This window comes from Amyelois transitella, chromosome 14 (assembly GCF_032362555.1).
Source record: "Amyelois transitella isolate CPQ chromosome 14, ilAmyTran1.1, whole genome shotgun sequence".
NCBI lineage: Eukaryota > Metazoa > Arthropoda > Insecta > Lepidoptera > Pyralidae > Amyelois > Amyelois transitella.
Window position 1 is genome coordinate 10,966,846 of NC_083517.1, and position 27,199 is coordinate 10,994,044.

General features: G+C 37.5%; 1 protein-coding gene across 4 annotated transcripts in view; it reads left to right on the top strand.

Annotated features, from left to right (window-relative positions):
• LOC106137283 (protein nubbin) overlaps positions 1 to 27,199 on the top strand; it is a 160,125-nt gene that overhangs the window by 53,259 nt on the left and 79,667 nt on the right. The window lies entirely within an intron of this gene.

The following is a 27,199-nucleotide window of genomic DNA, read 5'->3' on the forward strand; positions in this document are numbered from 1 at the left end:
AAATACATGCATTAAAATAGTACAAAAAGAAAGTTTTAATGAAGAATTAAGTGATGTAAATAAAAAAGGATATGTAAATAGAAAGAGTAAACTTACCTCGTTGAACCCGTTCCTCAATGATGCTGGAATACTTAGAGTTGGAGGACGTTTAGAGAGAGCAAACATAGATATGTCTGCAAAGCATCCTATTATCTTACCTGATAAATCACATTTTTCTTCATTAATTATTGCAGATGCTCATGAAAAAACAATGCACGGCGGACCTCAGCTCACACTTAATTATCTAAGGTCACGATATTGGATTCTGAATGCTAAAACGAATGTGAAGTTATATATCAGAAAATGTGTCACTTGTGTACGGTATGCAGTAAACACCAGAGATCAGCTAATGGGACAGCTACCTAATGCAAGAGTAGAATTTTCTAGGCCATTCTATCACACTGGAGTGGATTATGCTGGTCCTATAAACATGCGGGTGTCAAAAGGAAGAGGCACTAAGTCTTATAAAGGCTATATATGTCTGTTTGTATGCATGTCAACACGAGCTGTACATTTGGAAGCAGTAAGTGACATGACAACTAGTGCATTCTTAGCTGCTTTTCGACGCTTTGTAGCAAGACGTGGTCATTGTGCACATTTGCATAGTGACAATGGGACTAATTTCGTAGGAGCTGCAAAAGAATTAAAAACTTTATTTCATAATGAAAAATCCTATTTTGTAAAAGAAATAGCTGAATCTCTGGCCGTAGAAAATACGAGTTGGCACTTTATACCTCCTCATGCGCCTAATTTCGGTGGTTTGTGGGAGGCAGGCATAAAATCAACCAAGCATCACTTGAAAAGAGTGATTGGTGATGCTACACTAACGTATGAAGAACTGAGCACGGTTCTCACTCAAATTGAAGCGTGTCTCAATTCAAGGCCAATTTCACAATTGAGCACTAATCCACATGATCCGACTCCTTTAACACCTGGTCACTTTTTGATAGGAGAACCGTTAGTGCTTGTGCCTGATGTGAATTATGAAAACTCTAATGTCAGTAGTTTAAAGAGATGGCAGTTAACACAGAGGATGGTACAAGGATTTTGGAAAAGATGGTCGCAGGAATACCTGACGCAATTTCACAACCGGTATCGATGGTCATATCAAAAAGCTGAACCAAATGTAGGAGATATTGTTCTCGTTAAAGAAGATGGTTTGCCGCCCGGAAAATGGTTATTAGGTTTAATTTTACAAAAGTTTCCGGGATTGGATGGAATTACACGTGTGGTAAATATAAAATGTAAAGGCTCAATTTTAAAAAGGCCTGTTAATAAACTCTGTGTTTTGCCTGTTTTAAAGTAAATGTTAGCATTTTGTTTTATTTGTTTATTCAAATACTGATTTAATTTTGAAATTTATGACGAGTCAGTGTCAAGCAGTTTTTGTGTCATGAATTCAAGTTTAAGGAGATTATATGAATTTAATTATTTAAATTTTACTCACCATGAAATCAATTTCTTTTTATTTAAATTATGTATACAGTCCACTTTATTTATCATTTTTATCTTCATGGTGGGCGGTTTCTGTTGTTGATTTTTGTTATTAGATAATGGTGTTAATATGCACATACATAATGTTATGGACATTCTGTCCATGGTGGGCGGAATGTTCAATCTTATGAAACTTATTTTTGTTTTTGGCCTAATTTAAAAAAAAAAAAAGAAATATTTGACAACCATCAATATACCATTGACATAAGTCTGTAATATCAATAAAAATGCATCATCAAATACAATAATTGTTTCCTTTTTATATGTAATACAATATTATTTTAATGCAAAGAAAATCACAACAAATTATTGAATAGCCCCAAACTATGGAGATATTTGAAACTGCTTTGTGTTTTTTACAATCAGCCGATTGTACAACCTACATGATTCTGTAACTAAGTTTGTCTCATTTGCCGCTCTCAATCTTGACCATTTTGAATGATTTGTATTTCTATTAATTTTCTTCAGAAATACTAAGCTTACCGAAAGGACATTTACTATTTATAATTAATTACCTCTTTCAGGGGTTGAACATTATAATTAGGGTTTAAACAATTGTAAAAAAGGTTAATATCGTATCGCATGTTGGAGTCGAGTGAAATGGAAAGATGCTCGGGAAAATGCGATGTGTGTATGTAAAGAAGTCGCGGACAGAGGCCAATATTAAATAAGTATATGTAAAAGCCAGACTGGCCATCCGCTGGCTGCTGCCCAGCGTCTCATATTTATAGTCTCGTTTAGGCAAACTCCCCAGCCCGGGCAGTTCAGCTTAACTGCCCATTTGGAAATCGTCGCGGTCAGACACCGCCCACGCCGGGGTTAATTATGAGTTCTTTGCCATGCAACGTGGGAGACATGTTTATCAATGTCACAATGTTTGTTGTCACAAACAAATGTATGCTAGGTAATAATTTCCAGGGCGGTGGGTAGGTTACAAACAATAATAAAAATATTCAACTATAGCACGGCTTTTTCTTTAACGGGACGCACAGAATGAAAGTCACAAAACTGAGAGGCCAAGTGTAGCTGAATGCCTTATTGATGGAATTGAGATTCGGACGAAGAGCTGATTAACTGCGGATAATTTGAGGTGAGTTATTCTTCCTATTAATGAACTTTAATAAAACAATGTCTTGTCATATACCCTTCGATTGCGATAGAGAGCCCTCTAAGCCTCTCGTGTTTCGTGAAAAGCTAAAAAGAAAAAGATGATTATTTCAGTAGTCAGGTCTAACTTTATAAGTCTAGGCATCGCTGGTACCATTGAATATGTAAAAGCACTTAACTCCTATGTAAAATTTATCTAGGTAGATTCAATTCCAGCATAGCGGAGTGTCTGACCAATTCAAATTAGACGTATCATCGCGTGACACGCATGAGAACTACGACGCGCCATTAAAAGTCACAACAAATACGCCGAGTGGCTTACACCGCATCTGTTAATTTATAGTTTTATTTTAATTGAGCGTCTCATCTCAGCCGCGCATTCAATGGAAATGCAGTTTAAAAGTAATGGCCTTGTCGCCAATTCTCCGTCGGTTATTCTAAGAGCTGGTTTAAATTAAAAAAAAAACGCGAGAGGCCAGTTCGTTACCCGCCCGCCTAGTTTTTGTGCGATTAAAAACGAGAAGATGTCACGACGATGGTAGATCCGATGGTAGTGTTGGGAAAAGACTGAGACGAGTTGAGATTGGACTTTAGGCGAGGTTTTAAACGGAAAAAGACTTTTTAAAGTAAAGGTAAAACATGCAATATGCGAAGCTTCCGCAGCTGTGATGATATATGTACGTTTTTAATTGAAAAATTCAATGTCTGCTTTTGGTAGGAATGCTTGTGAAGTGGAATGAAACATTTGTTAACAAAACCTGATAGATATTTAAGGCGATGGGCTAGTAACTTGTTACTTTTTGAATCTCAATTCCATCATTTCCATACAGCTAAATGTGGCCTTTCAGTCTTTTTTTTTTTAAAGACTGTTAGGCCACACATATAATCACGTCTATATAGGTAGATTCTGTCTACCCCACAAGGGATGTAGACGTGACTGTATGTATGTATCTATGAAATAGTTCAAAATTATGTTATCTCTTTGTTTGTTTTGATTATTTTAACTACCCGTAAAGTTTGTAAGAAACAATTAAGTATGCAGGTAGGTAAAAATTTTCAAAATATTATTATGGACTCCAATATCTTGTCTCAAATAAAGACCCCAAAACTTGCAACACTATTCGATACACGGGACGCCGCGCAACGTAGCGACGCGTGCACAGTGTAGCCAGCTTTAATCAGTTTTAATCGTAGATCTACAGTTTTAGATGACATCACGTTATTCAGTTTTACCATTTGATTGTATTATTTTCCTGAGAAAAGCTCGTACGGTTGAGGAAGTTACTTAAAATGATCTCAACGTCTCGAAACACATTGGTACAGATTTAAAAGGAGATTATACAGTTTTTTTAAAGCGGGTATACAGTTTACTTCTTCATGAGGGTTGGCAACACCGCGTGCGCGTACGCACCGAGACATCGTAAATTGCCGATAAAAAGCGTCTCTCCGCGGTCTTTTTTGCAGTTTCTTGTTATGCGCATTCCTCTGTTTTTTGCCGGACATGTCGGGACAAACAATCTGCGAGTTTTTGCCGTGAACAATGGTGGGTTGCCGCGAAAGCTGAGATTTGCATGGCGACCAATAGCGAGCCGCAGACACGCCCTGAGCGGCCCGCCCGCCGCCCGCGCAGATCTCATTTCAATTCCTAGACTTGCGTGGTTCTGCGCATAGGTAATGTCCATTGCGTGCAGTGTATGGAGAGACAAATATAAATCGTATAACCACGTGTAATGGAAAAGTAACAGTGGATGGTTGGTGCCTATGGGACGATTCATTGTAGATATATTTGAGTATAATGAACGTGCTAGACCTAGAAGAGTTTTTGCAATCTGATTGAACTTTTACTAATGAAAACTGACTTTTTCCGAAATGAATTGACTTGAAATTTTGTTATTTCTTCAATTTTCTATCAGTTCTTAAGTTAACAGCTTCAGGGTTAGTATTCTTCTGTAAATATACCTACGATGATCTCTGTGACAGATTTTAAATGCATAAATTTCGTTGTCTGTTTTTTCCGCTTCTACATCATAATTATCATTCCATCCTGCTGTCACAGATAGCTATATTTAGGAACTCCACCAATACTCTCTCTTTTATCACTTATCACTTGTCTTCTCTGCCGCTTGACTTCAGCTTTCCAACATTTCTCTCACACTTTATCTAATCAATTGTCACCAATAACCATAACCCTTCATTTTATTTAAATAATCTCAGCAATTTCTCATGAATAACTAATCTAGTTCGATAATTTCGCCATTGATAACATTCTGTGTAGTATCCTCGACGCATAAGAACCCAACAAGGCGTTTGTCTGCTTCCGAGAAGAATGCGCATTCACAAACTCTTGCGCAGCAGTTTTTGTTCCTGCCATTCCGATCACCGACTTCAGGTATGCCACTAGTTTCTGACTGCACACCAATGGAAATAGATATAGGATTATTTGTATTGCAATTTTATAGCGCATAGTTGCAAAGGTTGGTGTATGTAATACGTTATATATCTAGTCTGTGCCAAGATTTAAAGGCCTTTTTAGACAGATAATTTAAATTACTTAAATATGATTGCACAGTTTGATGGCAGAGCTAAATTTCACATTAATTCGGTACCTACCTATTTATGTACAATTTAGTTTGTGTTAGTAGTAAGATCAACGGAATAACATCTATTGCATTCCGCGCGGGGAACCATTGATAAAAGCACAAACGTAATAAAAGTAAGAACGAAGTAAAAAACGACTTGTTCGTTAAATTCAAAGCTATAAGCTCCGTATGGAATACCTCGCTTCAATCTAATTTCTCACACGTGGCTTACGCATAATTTACGTAATTTTGAGTAATTGAAAGATAGATGCGAAGAATATAAATTGCATGAAGATCGCGCGGCAGCCCCGGGAGACGCGGACACAATCGCGGCGGACGCCAAATGACATTATAATGATTTTGCCTATTACTGCTCTGGTGTTATGGAGTTAGATTAATATGAAGACTAAGTCTCTTAAGGACGTCCTGGTAAAGGGTTAGGTCAAAAGTACCCGAAACCGCCGAGCTTGCATCAAGAGAGTTATGAATGTGGATGAAGCGAAGGAAGTATGCAGAGATCGTGGCAAGTGGAAAGAGGTAGTCTCTGCGTACTCCTCCGGGAAAGAGGCGTGATTTTATGTATGTATGTCCTTAAGGGGTGTTAGAAAAATTGTAAAAGATCGTTCAAATTCGGCTCGACGGCCCAGATATCCCCAGATGGGGATGCAACTATAGAGAGGTTCTGATGATACATTTAAGTTCAATGAAAAAGCTTCGAACATTTGAATAGAGCGAACAGTCGAAAATATAATTTTCGCCAAAATTGCGTTCATTTACCAGTTTAATTTTGAACCTGTAATTTTTATATAGGCTTCAGAATTTTTTTTTGATTAATTTTCACTCAATTTTAATGTTTTTATAGAACTTGGTCTCTATATAATTAAGTTACTGTGAGGCAGTGTCGCGGGAAATAGCGTGTGCTGCTCGTTTCTGATTTCACAGCCCGTGGCTGGCCATTCTGCACTTGTATGTTGATGCTTTCAATCAGAGCCAGGGTGGTCCTTTCTTCATTCCACTTATAACCCCATCTTAGGTGGAGGATTACTGGGAATACCATCACGTTGACTTAATAAAATTTTATATTAATCAAGTTTAAATTCTAGATTTTAAAACTCTATCAAAGGAAAGGCTTGTAATTCTTCATGTAATGGGCTGTTACTTAATCATTTATCATTAACATCATTGAGCCACCTAAGTGAACGTCGTCTTTAACTCTTTTACGATTATTGGCTCTGTCTACTCCGTAATGAATAAATAAGCTCTATAAGCTTTGTCTGCCAAGTTGCATTTAAATACAAGATTGTTTTAAATAAGTACACCTAAGTTTTTTTTTGAATCGTCACCAAAAATACATACATAAAATCACGCCTTTTTCCCGGAGTCGTAGGCAGAGACTACATCTTCCTACTTGCCACGATCTCTGCAGACATCCTTCTATCTATCTAATTTACAAATTGGCGTTTAAATACCCTGCTTAAAAGCCTGGTGCAAGCCAGGTAGGTAGTCATGAAAAATTCTTCCAACCTTTCAAAGAACCACCATTTGTACAGCTTACATACATATATTTTTTGGTGCCGGCACCAATACAAAAAAAAGAATAGGACCACTCTATCTCTTTCCCATGGATGACGTAAAAGGCGACTAAGGGATAGGCTTACAAACTTGGGAATCTTTTTTAGGCGATGGGCTAGCAACCTGTCACTATTTGAATCTCAATTCTATTTATTAAGCCAAATAGCTGAACGTGGCCATTCAGTATTTTCAAGACTGTTGGCTCTGTCTACCCCGCAAAGGATATAGACGTGACCATATGTATGTATTTAATATTTTCGCAAGCTGTCTCCAGCACGCGGCGTGCCATCAGTGGCATGTTTCGCTATAATGTGTAAATCACGCACGCTTGCATTTAATTTGTCATCGTGTGTGATCCACCATTATTCATAAATTAAAAATACTACAGATGTTGCGTCTTCTCCTCTGCTAATTGTGAGAAAACGCCCGTGGTGCCGCTCGGAGTTACGTTATAAACTCCGTTTCCTCGGGAAAAGGAATTTCTCTTTTGGTGTATCCTAAATTACACTGTGCCATTTGGTAAGAATAGGACCACTCCTTCTCTTTCCCATGGATGTCGTAAAAGGCGACTAAGGGATATGCTTATAAACTTGGAATTCTGTAAGCGATGGGCTAGCTAGATAGAGCTATTTGGGCTGTGCGTTGATATGTCAGTCCCTTACCTTACGCTTTCATTGTAAATTTGGATAATGCTTAGGTCTAGATATAAAGTTTGAAGGTACGGACATGATAATAGTAATTTTAAACTTGAAATTATTCTGAACACTAAAGTGTAGCTCAATATTGGCACTATGTTACTTGACTGCATTGTTTTACTACATTTTACATACATACATATGGTCACGTCTATATCCCTTGCGGGGTAGACAGAGCCAACAGTCTTGAAAAGACTGAATGGCCATGTACAGCTTTTTGGCTTAATTATAGAATTGAGATTCAAATAGCGACAGGTTGTCATCGCCTTAAAAAAGAATCCCAAGTTTGTTTGTTTGTTGTCCCTTAGTCGCCTTTTACGACATCAATGGGAAAGAGATGGAGTGGTCCTATTCTTTTTTGTACTAGTGCCGGGAATCACACGGCACAACATACTACATATACTACATTTAAATCAAACATATCCTGCTACAGAATGCAATGAACACCATGTTCACCTTCTGTACACTGAATATTTTACACTCCTGAGCTCAGGTCGAGAGCGCGTGGTACAATTCTTTGCGATTATTCATACTTTATTGTAATGGTCTGTGAAACAATCACGAAGTAATAAATCATAGGGAAAAAATAAATATGGTTCATTACTTGATGATCATCTTCCTACTGTCCCGGTTGCGACCTCACCTATCTGAAGAGGAATCTCGGATTCACTTACGACCATAATCCTAGATTGGGTCAGGTTTTAAACGAAGTGACACCCATCTGACCTTCGTAAGATATAACCGATATTGGATCATGATTTAGACTAGGAATTTCCAAGACAATAGTTAATAAGCATAATTTTAGTTAGCGTGCACCCCTAGATATAGACGTGAACATATGTATGTATGTATGTGCACCCCCCCTTGCTTTCCTTCAGGCAGACTGAGGTCAAATGTACCCCGAGTGTCTTATTATAAACGTAAAGATGTAAACGGAGATATCAATAGGGGATAGGAGGTAAAAGAATTAAAATAACTGATAAAAGTGCCGTGTGGTTCCCGGCACCAATACAAAAAAGACTAGGCCACTCCATCTCTTTCCCACGGATGTAGTAAAAGGCGACTAAGGGATAGGCTTACAAACTTGGGATTCTTTTTTAGGCGTTGGGTTAGCAACCTGTCACTATTTGAATCTCAATTCCATTCAGTCTTTTCAAGACTGTTGGCTCTGTCTACCACGCAAGGGATATAGACGTGACCATATGTACATATGTAGGTATGTATGTAACTGATAAAAAAAGCATTCAAAGTTGGTGGTATACCTAAATGTATATTATCTATTAATATATACGGTAAAGACCACGTTCGTGGGTCACAAGATCAAGTGCCGTGCGCTCGCGCATGTCTATTCACTATGCCATGGGTTATAATGGTTTCTATTACGGTTAATGTAATAGAACTAAATTCACTTCCTTATGTATCGTATAACGCCACGGATATTCCACAGATTGCTATAACTTCGGTACCTGCTAAATTGGGATTTGTTACAATTTAATTCTTGAAAAAACGGTCAAAATAAGAAAAACATAAACTATCAAAGGATAGTAAGAAATAGTATGATGAAAGGTTTTATGTCCAGCATCGAAACAGTACAGGCTTATTACGAATATGAAATGAACTTAAGAGATTATTTTTAAGCGATAAACCCGTAACGTAGGGTAAATTCATAGAGTAATCAAAAGTGATAAAAAAGAATAAACGTGAGAAAAAATAATTGTCAATAACTTTAAAAAAACTGACATAGGTTCTACAAATTCAAAAGTGAAAAAAGATTGTACGGTCTATGAATTCTTGTATCTACGACTTAAGTAAAAAATCGACGAGTGAAAGCGACATAAATATAGAATGAACTGTCCAAAAGATGCTGTATTTAGCTTAAAAGGTGGTAAAAAAGTAAAATAAACAGTGAACGATAACAATCTAGCGAGCGGAGAGGCGTGTTTTACGGCGCGCGTGTCTGGAGTTGAACGGCCTACTGCATCGTTACCGATATTATTTAAGCCGGCAATCTAGCCTCCTTATTATTACTAGACGATGGATATCGATAATGCAGTCTCCACAACAATGGGGAACGGAGTGCGAGCTAAACCCGTGTCCACAAGGGGATGCTAGCGAAAACTCTTTAATTCCAAAAAGTCACAGGCGTGTAGTTATGCCTTATAGTTGCACAACTTAGTGGCATTGTCATCGGGCCTAATGTTATGGCAAGGGTAAGCCTTCAAATTAATATACTGTAGGAGATACGCCCGGTATTACCAGAAGAATAAACGGTGAAAGCACTTCCTACGGTATTAGAAAACCTTTTACAGATTAGAAATCATTTTAACAAATTTTGCCAGCGCATATTCTAAAAAAGTATGCTGAGATCGTGGCAAGTGAAAAGATGTAGTCTCTGCCTACCCCTCCGGAAAAGAGGCGTGATTTTATGTATGTATGTCCCATTTCGTCCATGCATCGAGCGTACCGATGTGGAGCCGGCCCAAGCCCGCTTATCGCAGATGAGTTACGATTAGTAAATTGGCGAGCGGAGAAGGGCGCGATGGGCTTTCTAATAAATTTAGTCGCTGGAGGAATTGCGCGCATCTCCGCTAACCACCTCCGCCAACCCGATGTTTCCGATAAAAACCCTTTTGCGGAATATTGCGAAACGTACAACGGGGCCTACATTAAAACTCCTATTAGAATTTCAGCCATATCTCCCCAACATCAGATTTAGACGCGCTTCGATGAATTGCATCATCCGTTATTACAATCTAAAAATTGTTAACCTTTCTAACAGTTTCTTTGATGTTTCAGATCAATTATTGTTTACATTATTTTAGTAATGATTAAATAAAAGATTCTTCTATTTGTTGAAATGATTTATATAATTAACATTTTTCTTTCTACGTAAAGATATTATTACTTTCTGATTATCTCTTATAAGATATGAGAATAAATGGAATAAAACCTTTTAATAAACTTCATTCTTATTTGAAAAATTTTCTTATCAGTTTAGATATCGGAAAATATAAACACTCAGTTCCTATTAGCAAAGCAGGAAGATTCATAGTTTAAAATAACAAAGGAGTCCAATAAGTTGTTAATAGACAAGCCAAGTTTGCACCAGACAAGTTGGATTGTGAGGGGAGAAGGGAGGCACTGTTTATGAACATTCTGATATGATTAGCGGAACTTCCGTAATTTCATTGCAAAAATACAAACTTTGGCATTTGCGCGGAGGGACAGTTATGGAAGATATTAATTATTATTAGCGATGTCTGTCGGTGTAGAGCTTTGATAGCTATGGCCAAATATGAAACTATTGATTAGTTTAAAGGGTAAATTCTGCGCTTAATTATGATTGATAAAAAATTAATTGATAAAAAAAAAAAAAAAAAAAAAAAAAAAAAAAAAAAAAAAATTGATGATAATAACTGCCCAAAACAACAAACTTCTTGAAACATTCCTCATAAAGGAATTTCGTCGTGAACAATATGGTATTTTATTCTACAATACACGCCATCATTGTAAACTCGCTGCGCAGATGACAAAATTCAGGAAGGCATTAACTAATTGATAAATTGTCATCCAGTTGCGGCTCCAATTGAGTTTATTCAAAAACATTAGATGCAGCTACCAGATGCCGAGCGATCGCCGGCCAATTATACAATTGTATCAGTTAGTTCGGAGCCGGTCACACCGCGGCCCGGGGCGCGGGAGCACAAAACTGGCAGCAATTGCCGCGGTTCGCTTGTTTTTGTCGCTTCAGCCGCGTTAGGGTTGGCAACTGACAACATTTATAATGCATTTAGATATTTGAATGCTTACATGTTATAACTTAGTAGCAATGAACGTATTATCATTACAATTATATAACACATTTTTAAGGGTCTCTATTAAATTTGTTATGTTTATTATTAATTTCATGACTCTGCGAAATAAGAGTTATATAAAGATTCAGCAAAACACGAATGTACCTACTTACATATACATACATATATATAGTCAAATTGACTTTTTATGATAGCAAATTATTAAAGTCGTACAAAAATGTAAACAGGTATTATAATGATTGTTGATCAAAAGGTGAGAATCTTTGCAAGTATTGATACCTTCTTCGTACGTGTTGAGAGCCCTACACGCGCCGCCCTGCTGCGCCCGGGCACCGCGGCTCCAGCGTTTAATTACAAATTGTTGAGAAACAATCATGGACCGCGCGCTGAGTGCTCGCCCGATGTCCATAACGGCTACCATTTCGAAAATTCTATCGATAATAGACTTGTACAGTTCCATTTGGTTTTGAGAATCTGTTGTGATTAAGATTTAGAGTGAGCATTTTAAAAGTCTATAGGTTTTGCAATCGTTGTGTTTGTTTGATCACTTGGTGTGTATGAAGTGGCGTGCGATAAAATATTCTCAGAGTGCTTCATGTTGTTTCCGTAATAAAATAGGAAGCAAACTACTCTATTCTCTTATCAGACTTAGAACAACCAATGTTGTAAATTCACTTCAGAGTAGAAGATTTATGTACCATATCACCATGCCAGTTTCGCGATTTTGAATGTTTTCATCATAGAAACAAAAACTTTTAATTAAAAATGTTTTCCAAAAATTTGCTATCCTTGAGTTAAAGTTCTTTGTAAAGTGTATATAATAATAAAAAACATTGACCATCCAGTCTTTTTCTAAAATGCAACATCCGAATCTCTATTACAGATTAACCAATTCAAAGAACAAAGAAGCCTAAAACTGACCTTCAATAATAATGTGTTGTCACTTTTGATACATGACTCTAAACAAATTGTGGATCCTCGGCGCCGGTCCGTAGGCAAATTATTTGATTCTCTATGGTTAGACGCCATAAATCCAGCGGCTTCAGCGCGAATTATTCAAACGCGCCGCCGCCCCGTCCACTTTGTTCCGTCCCGCTCTGACCTGGGTTAATTGGCCTACATTATGACTGCTTTATGTATATTAAACTGTCTTAACGATCTTGGCGGAGCTCTATGCTGCAGAGCTGACTACGATATTTTTAATAGTACCAAATTCATCCAGCGTACAACACGATGCTATGAATTTTTAGCTTCGGCTTACTCTTAGTCAGGTTTCATCAAATTTTCAAAATGTCAGATTTCAAAGTTTAGCTTTCTAAATAATTTTTATTCATAAGATGTTAAGTAAATTGCATCTAATACGTATGTCACCAATTCACATTGCTTTTATTGGTTTTCATTTATTAGTTACATATTTATCAAATTGCATACATACCTATAATATACGCATTAATATTCATTTGATTGCTAAGTTTGAATTTTTGGCACTTTTGTTCCTTTGCATGAGGATAGATAGATATTTTGGATTTATAGATTGTAGAAAAATATCTACATTTTCACCGATCGATACACTCCATGGGGAGCTTCATACCCCGTTGAGCTATATCTATAGCCGCATCATCAGCTCGCTTACTTCTGTTACGCAACTAAAAGCTTGTTTGCGTCGCCGCGGTATTTTTGTCCGTTGATTCATTGCTTCTGTTTGTCCTTCCGCTGTGTCACGAGACGTTATCGGCGCACGCGCACAATCGCCTCTATCGCGCCATCTGCGTGAAATATTCCGACGACGACTTTCCAAACCAACTTTTATTTCACCTATATCGTCTCTTTTATCAATATCTTCAAGGTTGAATGTTGCACGATTGAAAGTATCCAACAATTTGGTTGCGCAATAACGACCTGCGCCCGCGTAATTCACGCCACAGCGCTCATCATGCAAAGTGGCTACGTCATCACCTCCACACGAATTTACACTTTCGAGTACAATTACTTCGGTTCAGTTTCCCTCGGCGGGTCTAGCTTGATATCCCGGGTTGCGCTATCGCAATTTGAATGTCCCGGGCGTTGTGTGGTGGCGACAGATACCATCGTCTTGTTAGCGGTATCAGATGCCCGCTGCTGTAATTGGCACGCCCGCACGCGCCTACAGGATTCATACGTTTATTATTTAAAACGATATATTTCTCCCATTTTAATAGTTTGCATTGACCTAACTCAGGTTGTATTGTTTGGGTGATAATTCTTTGGGGTTGGTTGTGATTTTTTGTAACAAACTCTTATCTTAATCGTTGATATGTTAACATTGGCATGTATGATGTTAAATTAATTAAATATACATCGATTATCAGTTTAAATATCTCAGAAATGCCTGTACAAATTATTCCAATTATTTAGACAATTATCTAGAAGGGCATTATGTCAAGTTCGGGCTACACGCTTTCATCAATCTTTGTGAAATAACCGTTGGTATATTTATTATCCCTTTCTCAGGCATTTCTTGTAATATCCTGTAATCGGAGAGTCTGTCGCGGGTATGACGGATTCGCCCGGAGCCTATCAGATCACGTTTCCCCATAAAACTTTTTTGCAATTAAACACAACTGAGATTTTATGTCCGTAGGTCATGGTTGCGTCGCAAATTACGAAGTATGTCTTCAATATCATAATTTACTTTTTTGCGTGTGCTGTTTGGGTCTCGAATAGGCTGAGTTAGTTAAGGTATTGATGGCAGTCGCTTCGAGTAAGACCTGTCTTCCATTCTCCTGGATACATACAAACGTATAATCACGTCTATATCCCTTGCGGGATAGACAGAGGCAACAGTTTTGAAAAGACTGATAGGCCACGTTTAGTTGTTTGGCTGAATGATAGAATTGAAATTAATTTAGTGACAGGTTGCTCGCCCGTCGCCTTAAAAAAGAATCCCAAGTTTAAAAGCTTCAGTCGCCGTTTACGACATCCAAGGGAAAGAGATCGAGTGGTCCTATTCTTGTTGCTATTGTTTCCGGGAACCACACGGACTATAATCATAAGCACAAGAACTGACAAATTGTTAGAATCACGAACGAAGATAGAGAACATTAAGGCGTAGTAGACCAGTGTAAGTAGATTCGTTAATTAATAATAGATAGCGTATTACTGAAGAGTATAATATGAAACTAAAGAGAACACATGCCGCAAACCGCCTAATATAACTTTGCGTTGGTAAGGTATACGTAAAACAAGAAACTGATATTTTGATAATTCTGACTGAACGCCAATACGAGTATAATATTTAATTGTCGTAGTGAACTATTCTTTTATGGTTATTAAACCATCTGTTATTTATCGCACCTTTCTCCGTTGCCCGTTGGGTTAAACACGTTAGTTTGATGATATTACAGAGGTGACACATTTTGATAGTTACCTGTTTGGAATGTCTATCTAAAATTATTGTTTCCTCTTCTTTCTGTGTTTCTAGTTGCACCCTACCATATCGCTATGCTAAGTTAATAACTCAAATATACAACATCTAAGTAATTTCAACGTAGCGCTACAAGAATTTACCCTTTTTTTGCCAAATTATACAGAGAGTTCGGGACTTGTGTTACGAGATGCTAACTAAGCGATACTATATTTTATAATAAATACTTATATAGATAAACATCCAAGACCCAGGCCAATCAGAAAAAGTTCTTTTTTCATCATGCCCTGACCGGGATTCGAACCCGGGACCTCCGGTGTCACAGACAGGCGTACTACCGCTGCGCCACAGAGGCCGTCTTGGTAATAGTATTGTGTAAAGTCAGTCAAGGAATCAATTTGCCATTGGATATCGTTAAAGACAATTAAGGAATGGTCATAAAAACCTCCTCTTATAAGCGATGGGCTGGCACTATTTGAATATCAATTCCATAATGAAATCATGCAGCTGAATGTGGTCTTTCAGTCTTTTCAAGACTGTTGACTCGGTCTACCCCGCAAGAAATGTGTACGTGACTGCATATATTTACGTATGCAATCAAAGAAAAGCCTTATACTTTTGGAGTTTTTGTATAGACGATTAGCTGATTTAAGCTGTTTTTCTGTACCTTCAATTCCATTATGAAACTACTCACCTTAACGTTGACTTGGATTCTTGAGACTACTGGCTTTGTCTCCGTAACTGATAAAGATGTGCTTCGTGCGTGAAATGTGAGCACAGTAATTTTCTGTTCCTCTCTATATTGTGTGTTGTCCGCAGCAGCTGTGGCCTTCAATTCGCGCGTTGGCGAGGGTCCGGCCATTTCATCTGCTTTGCATACAATGCGGGCAGCATTTGTAACTCACACTGGAATTCTGACTATGAAACCCCGTTCTTAAGCCTGGACATGTTGAAGAGTTCGTGAAGGATGGAGATTAATCACCCATTTCATTGTGGACGCAAGAGATATTTACCTTAATAACGATACTAATATGTAACAAGTATGCAGGGATTATGGCAAGTGTAATGATGTAGTCTGCCTGCCTACCCCTCCAGAAAAGAGGTATCTTCATCCCTGAAGGAGTAGGCAGAGACTACATCTTTCCACTTGTAAGTTCATCAACATTTTCATGCAAGCTCGTCGGTTTAAGGAAAATGTCCAATAGATGTCTTGAACTGTCGCTATCCAATGAATACCTTCTCATCCCATACATACATACATATAGCGGGGTAGACAGAGTCACCAGTCTTGAAAAGACTGATAGGCCACGCTCAGCTGTTTGGCTTAGTGATAGAATTGAGATTCAAATAGTGACAGGTTGCTAGCCCATCGCCTACAAGAGAAATCCCAAGTTTATAAGCCTATCCCTTAGTCGCCTTTTACGACATCCGTGAGAAAGAGATGGGAGTGGTCCTATTCTTTTTTGTAATGGTGCCGGGAACCACACGGCACTTCTCATCCCACGCGCCGTAAAAGTCAATCAAGGTATGAAACTATTCGGCTAAATATGATCTTCGAGTATTACTGTTCACTGTCTCACCCTACAAGACCTCATGTTTGCATAGAACATTACACCGTTTGCTATTACAATTAGTGACCTTCGACAGGAATTCTTGGTATTTATAACGTAGCTGCGATTATCTCAATTGAATGCCAAGGCTGCTAGCTCATTTAGAATAACCAGTTTGGTGACGTGTCCCTGGGAAAGTGACCGCCATGACTTCTAATTGGCTAAGTTAACCCTTTTCTAACTAACTTGATATTTTTAAAGAAAGGTTCTGATGTCAATATTTGAATCTCGATTCCATCACTGAGATATACAGCTGAACGTGGCCTTTCGTCCTTTTAAGACTGTTGGTTCTGTCAACCTTGCAAGGGACAAAGATGTCATTTGTTTTTACGTAGAAAAAGTTATATTTTAAGCCCTTTACTTTTTTCAGGGATTCAATATGTTTTATATTCGTATATACATAATTTGTGTCGCCGTTCGTCTGACATCATTTATCAACGGATTTTCGTAAGTATGTCTTCATAGGGAACAAATACAGATTAATTCATGAAAGGATCCTAAATTAAATTGTGAGCTGACGATAGTTAACGGGGATAAAACACATTACGCAATGACCTGCTAAATAAAAGTCGTCACACTACGAAACTTGAAAGTTATTTGAAAAAGATTCAAGATTATGTTCAAATACAGTTTTACTTTCGAATAAAAATAGAAAAAACGTGGGTTACAAAAATTTTACTTAGCAAATTCATCTTCCTCACAGCGTTAGTCCCAGTTGCACCCTCACCACTCCGTAGGGGAGCTCGGGGTATGCCTCTCACCATGGATCCTGGATTGGGCGAGTCGCGTTTTTACACTAAGCGACTTCCATTTGACCTCTGCAACCTTTGCAGGGGAACCTAACCCGTATCGGATCGATCATGGTAATACAAAAAGTTGCCTGAATGTGCATGTTTCCTCACGATATTTTCCCTCACGGTTCGAGCATCGGTTTGTTTTCAAACTAAACTGGGTTTGGAAAACTTTACTTAGCCAACTGCGCCGCGCTAAATATAAAAAACCCGCGGAAACGGCGTCATGGCTGCGACAATTTGCGGAATTAAAAAAGAAGCCGCCAATTGAGGAGGCGCCACCGTGAACAATAATAATTTGTGATTCGCGGCTCTTCTGCCTGTCTGACATATGTCTTAGTTGAGCTTCTTGGATGTTGTGCGTTAGGAAGATTTCGTGGGATAGTATATTGTTCTCTTTGATATCTTTGGTTGAATCTTGAGGTTTTTAATACATACATCCTACATATAATCACGTCTTCTATCCATTACAGATTAGGGGTAGACAGAGCCAACAGTATTTAAAAGACTGATAGGCCACGTTCAGCTGTTGGGCTTAATGATAGAATTGAGATGCATATAGTGACAGGTTGCTAGCGCTAGCTAGCTAGGTTTTTGATGATAAAAATGATATTATTTCTACTCAATCTGATATAAATAATTAATTCTTCATCTTTTATAAATAAGACAGAGCTATTTGCCTCAAAAATATGCGAAGGTCCACATTCCGCTGCATTACTTGCTTTATAATGATTTTTTTACATTCAGCTTGCTGGAGTGGTCTAAAAAAAGAACAAGTTTTGAGCCTTTTCCTTGATAACGTTGTCAGCATAGGAGATTACAATAGATGAATCTACTTATTCCCTTAATCGCCTTTTTCTACTTGGAATGAGAAGGAGTGGTCCTATTTTAATGTGCAGCAGTGTACGACACAGCACCAAATTCATCTTTCACTTAATATATTTTATCACTTTTCAAAAGACTAGAAAATAAATAGAAATTTCATAACTTACGAACAGACAGAGAATCTTTTACATCCATTAATTTAAATACTAAATATGGCGAAATCTTATTATTAATGTTAATACTAAAAAAAAAACCTTTTGCTGTTTTTTTATAATAGGTTTAATTTTCTCTAATTTATTCCGCTGTTATATGTTTATTCTATTTATGTTCTATGTATAAGTACTCTTTGTGGGGAGAGGCTGGTGTACTGAGATACAAGTCCTGCTTAGTTCAGACTCCAGTCTCTCACAAACTTACTGTGTATAGTTTTAAGTTTGTGTAGAGAAAAATTAAAAAATTTGAATTTGAATTTGAACTAATTCCAGTATAAGTAGAATTTGGGCTATTTCTGATCCTATTTAAGGTCTGTAGCACATCGACAGATGGCGTGAAATCACAGGCGACGAGCGTGCACCGCGCGTTCAAATTATAAACAACGCGCTCCCCTCGATATATTCATACTAATTGTATTGCTTTTACTCGCCTTATTGGCTTTATAGTTACCTACTGATTTCTGGGTATGTTGTTTTATCACAAAATGACCATTATGGTCACTCATAGCAAAAAGATTTACTTAAAAATTATGTTGTCTGTTGGTTAGATTAAGATAATATTAGGTATACAACAAAATGCAATGTCTGTTGATTTGACTTAAAAAAAAATCATGTTGTCCGTTGGTTAGATTCAGTTATGATACCACAAAACGCAATGACACCCTGGTAGTAAATAGATAAATTATCATAAATATGATCTATTTCTTAAAGATATTCCTTAAGATGTTGAATGGTCTTATCACCAAAAAAGTAATAACTATCAACTCATGCTAATTTTAGCTTTTAAAAATATGCGTTAAGTTTTGAAGAAACATAACGTAATTCTTCAAAACTTGCCAACAATACTCATCTTTTAGGTGTCACATGAGAAATCGATACGAAAATGGAAAGTGTTAGTAATGAATAAGACAGCGGGTTCTGGCGCGCGTCCAGCCGGCGATTGGCGGTCGAGCGTGCGATCCGCGATTACCGTGTGCGGCGCTGTAGCGGTGGATGTAGTCGTTGTTAATACATTTCAAGATTTCGCTTTTAAAAAAAAAATGTTATCTACTTTTCTTCTTCAAATTTCATATTACCAATTTCAAGATAAAAACCTAATCCATAAAGAATGATTTATATATTTGCTTGTTTAGAATAAGTTAAATAAATTATCGATGGTTTGTCAATTATACAGATTCGAAGTATTAACCATAATTTAATTTATTTATCATTATGTTTATTTTATAAAGGGAATCCGAAATCGTAGAGTAGAAGAGGTCCAGAAAAGATACTCATTAGTACTATTTTTAATACGTTAAAGAGATATCACGTGACCAACATCAATACCCAGACAAAATATCAAACTAATTTCTTTTACCATGTTTCTGTCAAACCTGAAGTAGCTCCTGACAAGACACTAAAAATAATAAAAGAATTTGAAATTTCCAGAACCAGCAGTATGATAGCTGTACAACCACAGCTAGCCGGCGGTGGCGGTGTCCCAATAGTGAACAATTTACGAGCGGGTGTTCACAGCTCGCGCGCATGTCCGATGCGCGATATGATATAATTAAGCGCAGGGCGAGGCACGAGCGCCAGAAATATTACCATACCCCGCGCACAAGATTTACAGCCGAGGATTTTCAGTTTTAAGATATTACAGCATACAATACCAAAGTATTTGGTTGGTGTACTTTCAATGACGATAGCATCACTTAGTATTAATTAATTTATTATTATTATTGGGCATGTTAATGCTATTAAACTCCAACTGTATATTCTTGGTTTTACTACAGAAAATTATTATAATCTGCTTCCAAATAGTTATTATGACGATCTTTTTCAAGATAGTTCTAATCGGTTACAAAATTACGTTTATTGAGGTATTCAGGGATCGTGGCAAGTGGGAAGATAAAGAGATTTATCTTCCTCTCCAAAAATATTTTAATAGATTAACAACAGCATTGTCAATTGGTATTTGGTAAATTTTCTCGAGGATTTTCTATAGATTTTTTAGTTATACGAGTTGTAGTACTTTCGTGTTTCGGAAGCGTCGGAAGTCACACACGCTGCTATCTCGTGCATATTCATTCTCACGGCCCTTTGTCGTGGGAAAGAGATGTCTTATCTGATAATCTGATCCGCGGCGACACGCACTCTGGCCTACATTCATGCAGATTTTACTAGTGTTCATATTGTCGCGCACTTTTAGCAGCGAAATTGTGTTTATTTTAAAGTCGAATGACCAGTATCTATAGTTTGTGTAGTAACGAAGTTATATCCTAATACCTTCATTAGACTTTTAGAAAATTCTTTGATAATTTAGCTTTTTTCTAAAACTAGTCTGAGCAGTGTCCCAATAGATCCCAAAATCTTTGACTCTTTGATCATTACCGCAGTAAAAACTAATAAAAATGCAAATTATGTAAAATTTGACCTTATTGTAATGTACGAAAAGGCGATCTCCACGAATTTCGGACCAAAATAAAACAAGTGCGATATGTAGAAGTTTGTATGGCCGTCACGTCAAGTATTTACATTTAATCTGCGCGTTCATATATCGAGAACAGATCTAAAAAACTGTATGTAAAGTCTGGACAATGTTGTTGTGGGATAACTGACAGATTTAGTGGTAATTGGCAACCTTAGTAAGTGGAGTTAAAGTTCGAATTTGAATGGTGGACTGAATGCCAGTTTAGTATAAGAGCTAGTTACAATATTGTTGTTATATTTGTGTTGTGATCAAGGATTTTTATTTATAAAGTAGACGGTAGAGCTGGTGTTTATTCTGTATTCCGTATTTCATTTTGTACGGTGAAAAATAGAAATTCAATAAATTAAAGGCTCATAAATTTGTGTAGGTAATTTGTAACAAAATTAATTTACATATAACGAACATATATTTTCAAATATTTTTATAGCCATCTAAATCTGCCACGCCCGCTTTTTTATTACATACATACATACATATGGTCACGTCTATATCCCTTGCGGGGTAGACAGAGCCAACAGTCTTGAAAAGACTGAATGGCCACGTTTTTTATTATAGATCTTAATTTACATTTTTCTTTTATTTTGTCATGTTTTGTTGAACAAAATTGACACTTAAATCTATTAACTCGTTAAACGATTAAAAATACTATATCCCAGCTCCTGGAGCTTTTCATTCTGTATGCTGCGCATGCGCCGCACACCTGCGCCGGTCGTGACGCGCATATGATTTATATCCGAACTTAACCCATCGGCTGTCGATCGGCGGAGCTCGGAAATAAACTAAAGATCTTTAAAAGTATCATTTAGAATTAATCAGCGTTTATGTCCTTCTTCCTGAAGGTTGATATCATAGTCATGGCAATTAGAAATGTAATGTAGTGCTTTCAACTGAAATTTCAAGGCTGATTTGAACTTTTTTGTACTAACATTTAAAATTAAATGAATAAATACTTTCTTTTGTAATTTGTGAGTTTAAAAAGCATATTGATATATGTATGTGAATTACACCCAATTTAAATTTAGCAGTCATATAAGGAAACGGAAATAAGCTTCTTAAAAATGAAATGAGATAACCCAGCTTCTGATTTAATGTGGTGAGCTAGGTGGGGTAGGGTAAGGGTCTTCATTCTTTATAGAGTGACCATTAGTCCATACCAATCAACCAAAAGGAAGATAAATTAGCCTGAACCAAATATACTCTTAAGAAATAATAACATACTTTTAAAAGTAACGCCAATAAATAAAAGATGAACACATCATGAGAAGAGAGGAAGGTCATGTTACTAAAAGAGCCTTAAATATGGAAGTGGAAGGTTTAAGAAATAGGGGAAGACCGAAAAAGAGATGGATGGATGGCGTAAAGGATAGTATGAGGAGAAAGGGAGTGACCAGTGAGATGGCAATTGACAGAAGTAATTGGAAAAAACTAACATACTGTGCCGACCCCGCGTAGAAAGTGGGGAAAAGGTAACGTCGAAGAAGAAATAATTACTTTTGAGACAATTTAAAAGTCTAATGAAATCTTCATCATTGAAACAAGCACTATCTATAGTACAATTTTCACCTTTGTATCAAATACATTGGAGTTGCCTTCAAAGGTATTCGACATAGCGACTTGTGAACAATCAACAAATCAAGACAATGTGTCGTCGGCCTTGAAACCGCACCGTCGATTAACCCGAGATGTAATATCAATCATGGTAAACACCACACAATGTATTTCAGTCGCGTGCGTCCATTACAATGGGCACCTCGCGGCTTCGCATGGCAAGTGGGTGTTCGGGGAAGGAAGCGGGTCTCGGAAGCACACCTGGCTCTCCTATTGTTATGGAAAAGCGAACTCTCATTAGTCGCGGCATAATCTTGCTATTCAATCGCTAATTCGTCATAAGCAATGCTCTTCCGATAGGTGGTGCGAGTTTGGGGAATACTAATCGGTTGATTTGAGGTCAATATTGGGTTCATTGATTTAATTTGTTTGTGGAGTGATGTGTTTGTTAGAAGATGGTAACTTTTATGACGTTGATAACAAATCAGAAATTAAAATTGCTTTAATATGTAGCTCTACGAAAAGCTGAAGTACGTAATGTATCATTATGCACCGTAATAGAATTTACGGATTTCATTTTTATCTCATTGCTTGATAGGTTTTAAATTTTATGGTCATTCGGTAATCTGGCATTTTATATCATTACCGAATTTTAATGCATCTATTCGTTCCGTAGGATTGCGTTCCGGATATTTGCGCGTTAATTACGCGTTTATTGCGGGAACGCCGGGCGGATTCGTCAAGGTCTTAGGGCTCGGGAGATTGCTCCAAAGAGTTTTTATTTCTGAATAAGGAAGTAAAGACTTCCATTGCTTTCTAGATTTAACACTGTTTAAGTTTTCAAGGTGAGATATGTCTTCTTCATCATTGCTACCTTGTTATTTTGCTAGCTTGCCCTTGCATGGGTATACTAATAAAATATCGAATTAAAATTATCTTTTTCGTTTTTATTCTCAGGTGGTATGCAAGATTATCGCTACCATACTCCTTAACATCCAAAAAGCCTCTCTGAATTGAGCTACAATCTGGCAACCCTGGATGGGGTGGTTAACGAGCGTGGATTATGACGTCGAAGTCTGAGGCCTGGCGCTTTTTTATGGCAAAATGATGTGCAATGTTTTCAGGGCTCGACTTCATAATAAATACTCACGCAATGGGCAAAATTCATATTCTTATTTTGGAACCCAATATTTTCAGTAGATTAATTTGACCATTTCTTTCACTGGGTGTCAGGACTAGTGCAGATTTACTCTCGCTGATTTAACTAGATGTTTTAGGTCATTCTAATTTGTGAGCCAAATTCCAAATGTAACAAATCTTCTGATTATAATTTATTGCTCAATCCTCAAACTGAGACTTGACTAAGTAACTTACTGGACAAATGAAAACAAAACTACACTTTAATGCGCATGATCTACATGTGTGGTAAATACTCGTATGACCTTTATGGTCCTATAACATCCAGTAGTGAAATTATGACTATCAATAAGATTCCTGCTAAAAATTTTGGTATGATTGAGCTGCGTAAAAAGTAAGACACTTAAAAAATGCGTTTCCGTCGTAGGAATAAGTTGTAATTTGGGCCCGTTTTTGTAGTGATCCAGTTGCATCGCGCGGCGCTGTCCCGTTGGCTGCCCTTGACCCGCCGCACCTGTCCCGGCGCGCCCCGGCCCTGCGGACTAATGCACTTGTTTCGATAACACATTTACAGAGCAGTGTGTCTTCTCACACATCTTCTTCTTCGTCGCTATCTTTTCCCACTATTTAAGGTTGGGTCGGCATAGTATTTTAGTTTTTTTCCCAATTGGTTCTGTCACTTATTTTTATTATTGATTACACATTTTTTACTGTGAAATACTATCCCTGAATCCACTAATAAACATAGTTTCAAATAATTAGTGCCTGTCGGCTCTGTTTACTCATTAGGCGTTAAGACGTGAAATGTGTACTTATAGGTATGTATTTATAAAAATATTGTGTAGTAAAGTAAGTTAGTTTGCCAGAACAACAAATTATAAGTGAATGAACATGAAAATTGTCCGTTCAGTTCACGCGGTTACGTCACCCATTCTCCAAGCGACGCAGTTTCCCTCGCCGGGGCGCGGGCCGCAACCCGCGAACACTACAGACTGTGTGGGATTTCCTTTTGTCACAAACAATTATAAAGGTTACATTTGCTCGTTCATCTATATTTATTGCCATCCAAAAGTTCGAAATAAAACTTAACCTAAAGTTAGTAGAAAAAGAAAATACTGAAAAGTTAAAATTCTAATTATTTTTTTTTATTTATTTTCATTTCGACGTCAGTTAAACACTTGAAAATCATTACAAAAATAAAAATCAAGTAACAGAACATCAAGTGACAGAAACAATAAATAAAGAAAAAAAGATTTTTTTGGCAAACCATCAGTGTAGGAGACACACTGATGGTTTGCCAAAAAAACCAAACTAAACATAACTTTATAAAGATTGTTCCATCAAAACTTTTGAGAGTTTCTATCAGGACACATGTAAGCCAACATTTAAGTAATATTCAATGAGTTACAAGGAACCTTAAAGAAGGAATGTCACAATAAATAAGTAAGTAAGTATTCATATTGATAGAAGAGTAAAAATAAGTCCGCCATTGCAAGTGATTTATTTCTTTTATCACTATTTCTTGTTACTGAGTAAATTTCTGTGCAAGAAAGATATTACAAACAAACAAATAAGTATATTTTTGTTCAGAAATATGTAGAACGACAGTTTATAATTTTACTGCAGTCGATTGGGTATTTACGATCGCATGAACCTCGCGGCGTCATCGCGTCGCTCGACCAGCAGACGAACACACTGATGTATGCGCATAAAATGAACATTGTACACATAGTAATCTTTTCAATATTCATTATAATGTTTGATTTCAAAAAATGCTGCATTGAATCACAAATATCAGCGATCCTCTGATATCCTGTCAATTATTAACTGCTTCAACCTGTTGTGAGCGAGGTTTCAGACCCGTGGAAATATCCGCATTCATTTTTTATTTCCAATACGTTCCAGGTTTTTACGTCAACATTGTAATGTAGACGCCAAGTTTAACAAGTGTTGAACCTGTTCGCTATTCCGGCGGCTACACGTGGCGCCCACTAGCCCCAACGAGCGTCATTCAACTTGAATAATTATCTCAGTTTTATGCTCGTCCGGTCGCAGTCCGGCGGACGGCAGCCGGTCGCGCGGAAGACGCGGAGCCTTATCGAGCCGTACACTCGCCCCCTCCCCCCGGCCCCGCGCGAATTTACAATGTACGAACCTCTAGCCTCCCCCTCCGCCCGGGTGGCGGCGATGGCACACAGCTGCGCTGCGGTCGATGAACTTTACACCGCGGTGTTAAAGTTTATATTCGCGCACGGGCATTTCGCAGTGTGCGTGGGATTTTCTCGCCTGGAAATTCTAATGCCGCGCGACTGCGATAAAAAATGAGCGGCTCGGGAAATGTGAATACATTAGTGAGCGAGACGGCGGAGGCGCCGCCTCTTCGCGACGCCTCCTTCTATGTATTTTACACTACTTTATATTTTGAATCCGTCTGAAAAAGGGAGGCTAGCGTATGTACTCGTCCCACGCCTGTTCAATATGTATGTAGATGATTTTCTATTCGCACTGCATGTTTCGCTGTAAATTAGCTTAAAGAAGGTTGTCAGTAACAGTTGCTAACAGTTGGAACGTGGGAATCTAACAGTTAATTTGTCCCAGCAGAGGGTCGGGCGTTAGATTGTGAGGATAAAAAACTGGCAACAGAATAGAAGCGAGGAAGGGTTGGTTTTTTACAGCGGCACGCGCCGGCTCTTTACAGGTTTTTTTATCTGAACTTAACTTTATTTTAAGACTTAACAATCAAGACTTCGTATCTTAATGCCGAAAATAAAAGTGAAAGTGTTTTCTCATTGTCATATGGAAAACATTCATTATGTAGTATTGTCGATTTCAGGAATTTTGTCGCAGATAAATAAGTACATACTTAACGATTTTAACAAGACGCAGGTAAGTAGTTGCCTAGTAAAACTTGAAGGCAAAACAACTTGAATGTTCTAAGAAAATTATCTTAAATTCTGTCATGTTCATTAATAAGTATTTCCCTTTAACTATCATTGTCTCGTTAACCAGCAAAGCATTCAATAAACCAGTTAATTTGTTCCGACAAACGGGTGTTAGAACGATAATTGCTGATAAAAACCGGCAATAGATGAATAATTGTTGGTAAAAAAACTAGCAATAGATAGATAAAAGGTAAAGGGGTGGTTTTTTGTGGCGCCACGCGTGGAGTCGGCGCGCCACCTGTGCGCGGGCGCCTTAGACTCGCACCTTATTTTATCTAATAGATATCCATTCATAGTAATCTTATTAACACTTTGTTATTAGTCATTGGAACTGGAAATGTATTAGCGGAATTTGGATACTTTTAATCAATTATAGCTTTTTGATGATAGATGATTCTCTCGCTTGTATGTGAACTTGGTCAAGTGAGTCTCAAGTTTTTTTTTTTAAATGTCCTCAAAAATTTTATGGTTATTAAAATAGGGTAAGTCCGGGGTAGTTTTTTCTTAGCTCTACTAGAAATCAAATACTTATATTTTTATAATTATATTTATTTTTTATTAAACTTTAAAGAATCAACTTTGATATTACAAACATAAAAGTAACAACTTCTAATGAGAACACCTTACTAATTAAAGTTTTTTAAAAATCACAAGTGGCCATCTCTCCCGAGGTGTCCGGGTGTGATGGCCAAGGCATTAGAGGTAAGATGGCCATAACTTAATTCTAGGCTTATAATTACTTTTTGGTCTCATTTTTACTTTTAAGTCTTCTTTTCTCTTCGCCACATCTGGAGCACTTCAGTTGTGGCGGTTTCAAATGCAGTACAGTGTTCGTGAACCCAAAACTGGTACACTGTACATTGAAGCCAATCTTCGATGAGAAGTGTTTCGTAGTAGTTCTCACCACATCCACGGCAGTTGTCTTTTTTGTCTAACTTTCTGTTTTTATTCTTATCT